Genomic DNA, 6,850 nt, shown 5'->3' with positions numbered 1-6,850 from the left:
TTGTTAAGTAGGAACTTTACTACATGGACAAATTGTGTGTTGGTTCCATTATCCTCATGTTTTCCTCTGGTCTCCCCTCTTCCCTGCCTCCATTCCACTGAGGGCCCTCCTCAGAAGAGTTATTGGTACTCACCATAGGATTATGAATACAGCAGTCTTTGTAGGTGGATAATGCCTCAGGATGCTCCTTCCCGCTCTGAGGCTCTTATATTCTGTCTTCCCTTTCTCGTACAAATGTTCCCTGAGCCCTGGTGGGTGTGATGGAAGTCTACTTAGTGTTGGGCTCTCTGCAACCTCTGGATTTCTGTTCTGAGCACCGTCAGTGCCGCCATCTCCCTGGAGCAGGCTGTCAGGATGTCACTGAGAACCACACTCATGTTTAGATTGCCAATTCCTCTGTGATGTCTTCTGACAGATATGCTAGAGGTGCCTTCTCTCGTGCTGTGCTGTCAGCTATCTTTTCTTGTCATGTTCCTTCTGTAAAAAAGGAAAAAAAAAAAAAACAGATTCTCCAACCAAAAAAAAAAAAAGCTTGTAATGTCCTGTTACTTAAAAGGAGGAGGTAATTGACCTGACTTCTAGGCCAGCCTGCCTCAAGATAACAACAGTATTTGCCTTAATTTAGTGTCTTATTGATATTAATGACATAAAATTTTCTTAGACTACTCACTTGTTAGTGAGTAATAGGATTAATTTGGTGTAATTTTTTAATAGCCTTATAAGAAAGATAATTGCTTCTCGGCCTTTTGGCTAAGATCACATGTAGTATCTATTCTTATCAGCTTAATATCTGATACATCCTCTATCTGAGGACAATATATTAAGTGGATTTTTGGAGTTTGGAGTTGGAATAGAAGCTTACTCCGTCCACTCCATGCATCGACCTGGTATTGCACTACTTCCAGGAATGGTGCACCCCCTCAGGGGAGTAAAAAAAAAGAGAGAGAGAGAGAGAGAGAGAAAAGATAATTAATGATGGGGTGAGATGAATTGATTGAAGGAACTGGAAAATAATTTTTCAAGGTTGGGACATTGAATGCTCGTTAAAAATGCTTTTTGAGTGGTACTAAGAATGTTAAAGTATGTGGATAAAGATGTGTGTATGTAGGAAAGAATTTTCAGGCTAAACCTAAACACCATGCCTAAAGTTAGAGATTCTTCAACTGTTTACAGACTCTTAAGGATACTCTAAAAGTTTTATATAGGGACATAGTCTTAATCTAAATTCACCTTACATTAGACACACGTGATGCCTATGTTAGGTGGGTCACAAAGTCATAAGTACAGATGTAATTGGAGGTTTAACCAGGTTAAACATAGACAAGAGTCTATCACCTTGTGTTTTGCAAATGGGTAAATTTGCTATGTAAAAACAAACAACTTCAGAATAGAAAAGAAATGTCAGGATGCTTATCTCTCTGCTCTGTAATTTCATTTTGCTCTTGCTTTCCAACATATGCTACTTAAATTCATGGAAAGCTGGACTCTTAAAAAAAAAAAAAAAAAAAAACAGATGGAACCCCCTTTATCTCAAGCCCCATGCAAGTTTAAGCAATGTGTCCCCAGACTCTGACTAGAGACAAAAATGGCCAATTGTCTCTTGACAAGGAAAAAGGAATACAGCATATAACTGTGGTTCTCTTTAGTTCATCTCTTATGAACACCTAAAGTCACATCTGTTAGATAAAGTCTCTCACTGGACAAAATGTTAAGTAGATAAACTGAGTCTTATGATGAGGCCTCACTCATTAACAGGTCATTGATGCTAATTTGTTATGATTTAAGGGTTATAAAACTGGCTTTAAGACTCAGTAAAGTAAATTAGGTTCCTCTTTTCATCAAGGTTTTAACTATTCTAAAGATAAAGGCTCACATAGAAATGGTTAATTTCCAAAGGTGAAGTACTCATACCTAAAGACATTGTGACTTTATAGATAGCTTCTGTCTTATTTATGCTAATTTTATTGAATGGTCACAACTAGGTTTAATCACTTAGGTTTAAGTGATTTAATTTCAGCAATAATAACTTGCATCTTCCTTGGATTTGTTGGGATAGCTTACTTGAACTTTATCAAATTTAAGTCATGGGTAAAACATAAAATTGTTTTATGTTAATAAAATTTTATGTGGTACATAAAATCAATAGCTATCAAGTTTTAAGCCAAGATCATTGGTTGTCAAATAATGTTTTTCTTTCAAAAAAAATTTTTATCAAGGGTTATATTAATATTTAGCTAGCTATTTTGGCTCAGGAAAAACCAAATTATACTCTATTGTATGCAAAGTAACTGTCTCAATTTTTACATCTTAAGTCCAGTGCTATATTATATAGTATATTATATATATTATATTATGTATATATTATATTATATTTACATATTAAGTCCAGATATATATATATAGATTGTATATATATATATATATATAAAATTTTATATATATATAAAATTCAAGCTCCATGGTTCTGTTTCCAATGTTTTCTGGGTAATTTATACCCACACAGGTATCTAAACTAATCAAAGATGTTTTCACACAGGTGCTAAGCCCTTATACTGTCTTACTTGTTCTTTTCTGATAATTTCTAGTTTATAAATCAATTGGTACTGTTTTCAAGACTGGTAACAGGTTCTGCCTATAGTTATAAATGTTAGATATTTAAAATGTGAGATGTGCCTACTTCCTATGCCTCAGATATATGGCTTATGCTGCCACAGTATAACAAAAATTTTAAAGATAGGACAAAATGATTTTAGAAGCCCTTCTGCCATTCTTTAACTAAGTCTATTTCAGTAATCAAATGTGCTCTATATGTACAAACATCCAAGCTGATGTAACTTCCTTTCTGATTGTGTTAATCACCTATGTATAAGCCAAAGCCAACTGGAATCATTAGAGTAAAAAGTGTCAATATTTTGGCCTATACTCCCATGTCATGAGGCCACTGGAGATGATGGGACACTTCTACACTGGCCCCCTGGTAAGTCACCTGTCTTCCTGAGCAGGGAGGATATGGAGACCCAAACAAAATTGGTATACATTCTAAAACAGGAGAGTCACAATTGAGGAACAATCGGCCCTCCTGACTTCCCAAAAAAAGGGAAAATTACTTGGCCAGCATGGTCCTGACTCATCCTAACAGGCAAGACACCAATAAACTATGGGGCTATTCCTGTGTCCCTAAAGTCTCTTTAGAGAGCCATTAATGACCTCTAAAATTAATCCTCAATTAACTTTTGGCTATCTGCATAGTGTTAAACACTCAGAGAGAAATCTGTAGCCCAAGGAAAAAAAAATACCTTAAATGTATAAATGGCCCTTAACTTCTGAAATTAGCTATAGCCACAATGTTAGTATAGGAACAACTTGCTGCAGGCCATATTGGACCTACCACCTCTCCTTGGAATACTCCTATCTTTGTATTGCTCCAGGACGTTAGAGAAATTAATAAGGCCATGCTACCTATGGGGGCCCTATAACCAGGCCTCCCCACTCCAGTAGCAATTCCTGCAGGACATTGCAAAATCATTATTGACCAAAAGGATTGCTTTTTTACAATTCCCTTACACTCCTCGTCAGCATTTTACATTTAGTTTACCTGTGGTAAATTTTAGAGGCCCTGAAGATAGTGGAGGCTACAATTCTGAGCCAAAGAGTCACTTTTATTTCTTATAAAAAGCCTCTTCTCCTGGTCATTTGTGCTACTGACTTTCCACCCACTGGGGTGTTCTGGCAGGAGGGGCCCCTCTTCTGGGTCCATTTACCCTCCAAAAGTTAAAAACGGGGGATTTATATCCCATAAAAGGCTCTCCAAGAAATATCCTTCATCATGCACTGTTTGTCCTAAACTTTTTAACTCTTGACGCTCAAGGAAAGTCAGCAGCTGATCGCTTTTGGCACACGAATACAAAAAAATACCTTTGCCAAAGCCATGTGGAAAGATCCGTTAACCTTAAAATGGAATGGCCCAGACCCAGTACTCATTTGGGGCCGAGGATCAGTATGCTTGTCTGACCAGAGAGACTTGTAAAACAAGCTGATGATCCTCCAGTGACATCTCACATATCCAGGGAAGAAACACTTCCCTGAGAGAATCTCCCCTTTTTCCCTAACAGGACAAAGCTGGAAGGACCTCTACTTATCTTAATCCTCTCACTCACAATTGGACCTGTTATTATAATTAAAATTATGTCTTTTATATGTCAACAGAATACAGCCATTAAGGTGCAGCCTTTACAGGTCCATTATCACAGACTGGAGCTGGCGGATCAAGGCGTTGCCACTGAAGACCTACCACCTGCAGCTGTCACTCTCCCTTGATCTTACATTCTGTACTTATTTACTGTACCACTGTCCTCTACACCTCTGCTATCACTGTGGTCTACCTGTCTTGGCCAAATAGCTACCCCTCCTATGGGAGCTGCATGAGGATCCAAACCTATACATGTCAGCTCACAATGAAGTGAGTGTGATATGGGCACCAACGTGGGTGTAAGGCAAAGCACTGCAGGGGAAGGTCCTTATCTGACTGCTTCTGGATTCCCTGAGAGGTATACCTGGCTTGCATGGAGGTTGGTACCATAACTGTTATCACTAAGGCCGTGCCTTGCTCTCCGGCCACATAGGCCCTACCTCCCCTCCCCAAAAGGTACCAAGGGCCAAAGATTGTGGGAAAAAGACATCCCACGGGAGGAGTCGGGTCCCTACTCCCCCAGTTGGTTAATGCCCACCGCTGCAAAGTGGGCCTCCCCCAAGGAGATGTTCGGAGCTATGAATCAAACCTCGGCCATGTTAACAGAAACCGCCATATAACAAGTTAAGTTTCTACTTCCTCACCTAATACTCAACTACCAGAAACAAAGACTGCCATATAGCAAATTAAGTTTCTACTTCCTCACCTAATCTTCAACTACCAGAAAGAATGGGATTGTACACCTGGCTAAATACTCCCCCATGCTGATGAAGAAACAAAGGCATTGCAGCCCACAGCTGAATAGTGGGCCTCCCCCTCTTTTGTATAAAAGAAGGGAGGAGATGTCGGGAGCCATAGAGCAAAAGCCTTTCCATTTTGCCTGGGCCTGCTCATAAACTGGCTCGTTACTCAGAAAGCTGGTCCATCCAGCTTTCTGTTAGGTACTTCTGGAACCGGTCAGCAGGCTGCTTACAGAATCTTATCTTTTGCAAAAGGCCAGTTTATGGTCAGGATGTGAAGCCTGGTGTAGTCAGGATGTTAAGCCAGTGAGGCAAGATTAGATGAACACCTAATTACATCCCCTCTAGGTTTCCTGACAACTCCTTGCCCTGACCACGTCTCCTTCCCCCTACAACCCTATATAAACCTATGTGTAAGAATAAACTCTCGAGGCCGTGACAAATGTCTAGCATGGTCTCCTTCTTGTGTCTGTTTGCCTACTTTCATTCAGGTTGATTTTTCACCTTGCTTCTTTGTTCGATTCCCCACTGGCCGGGGCACTGGTCAATTCAATTTCACAGTGTTGCTCAGTATACTTAATTTAAAAACAGCTGAAGCTGGGCGTGGTGGCGCAAGCCTTTAATCCTAGCACTCGGGAGGCAGAGGTAGGAGGATTGCCATGAGTTCAAGGCCACCCTGAGATGACAGAGTTAATTCCAGGTCAGCCTGGACCAGAGTGAGACCCTACCTTGAAAAACCAAAAAATAAAAATAAAAAAATAAAATAAAATAAAAACAGCTGATGTGCTGGGATGAAACCAGCTCTACTCCTCTGGCCAGATGTAACCACACAATTGATGTCTGAATGAGAGATCAACAACAATGGTATATATTATGCGGTTTAATTTATAGTCCAATTAGATCAAATACAATCAAATACAAGAAAGGAATATATAATATGAAAAAGATCCTGTGAGCTAGAAAAGACAGGAAGCCTAGAGCTTATTCTTAAAGAGCTTTCTGGTTCAATCTATATAATCCTCTTCTAGTTGGCTAAACTTACAATTAAAATTCTCAAACATATCAACTTTCTTACTGTTCAAACTTTCACTTTATAATCTTCAGTGAGTTTAGGACATCTTGGGACTTATCCATTTGGCTTAATTAAGGAACAAGAAGATACTTTGAATGCTGCCTGGTCTTCAATTATTAATAAAATTGAACTATAACAGAGTTAAAGACAAGGGATCTCTCAAACAAAATTGTCCTTGAGCTGCCTTATAGGGTGGAAATTCCAGGCACAGAATCACATAGCCCAGAAGAGTGCTGGTCTTTTTTATTATGAAAAGGACATCTGTTTATTTTCAAGGTTATCAGTAAAAGTTTAAATAGCACTAGCTAATTAAGAAACTTGAATTTAGCATATCTCAGGGAAGGTATAGCTACCTACTGTCAAGGTTGTCAGCAAGAGGTTGGTAACTAATTAGGGAGCATAATGAGAGTACACCTGGAAATTGTTTCTAAAAGCTAATCCTCAAAGGAGTTTATGCTTAAAAGAGAACATGGACTTATCCTATCTAGACAGAAGGAAGGGGGGAGTTACAGTTAGGGTTTCTAGTCCTGTGTGCCGGGGAGGCAGGAAAATTAGTGTGGCCTATGTGTCAGCCTTGACAAACAGCAGAGAATATATGAAGATAGAATATATAAGATCAATGATGGCTGAAGTGATGGCTTGGCTGTTAAAGATTCTTGCCTGCAGACCTTGACAGCCTGGGTTCAATTCCTCAGTATTCATGCAAAGGCAGATGTGCAAAGTGGCGCATGTGGATGGATTTCGTTTGCAGAGGCGGGAGGCCCTGGTGCAGCCATGCATGTTCTCTCTCTCTTTCTCTCCTCTCATAAATAAATAAAAATATCATTTAAAAAAGATGCTGGACATGGT

At 39.3% G+C, this 6,850-nt stretch overlaps 1 non-coding gene across 1 annotated transcript; it reads left to right on the top strand.

Annotated features, from left to right (window-relative positions):
* Nucleotides 1–730: 730 nt before the first annotated feature.
* On the top strand, nucleotides 731–921 carry LOC123463283. Its single transcript, XR_006638863.1, has one exon. It is a non-coding gene; the product is annotated as a U2 spliceosomal RNA (small nuclear RNA).
* The last annotated feature ends 5,929 nt before the right edge of the window (nucleotides 922–6,850 follow it).

This window comes from Jaculus jaculus, chromosome 8 (assembly GCF_020740685.1).
Source record: "Jaculus jaculus isolate mJacJac1 chromosome 8, mJacJac1.mat.Y.cur, whole genome shotgun sequence".
Classification (NCBI taxonomy): Eukaryota; Metazoa; Chordata; class Mammalia; order Rodentia; family Dipodidae; genus Jaculus; species Jaculus jaculus.
This window is presented reverse-complemented; position numbering and strand designations above follow the sequence as displayed.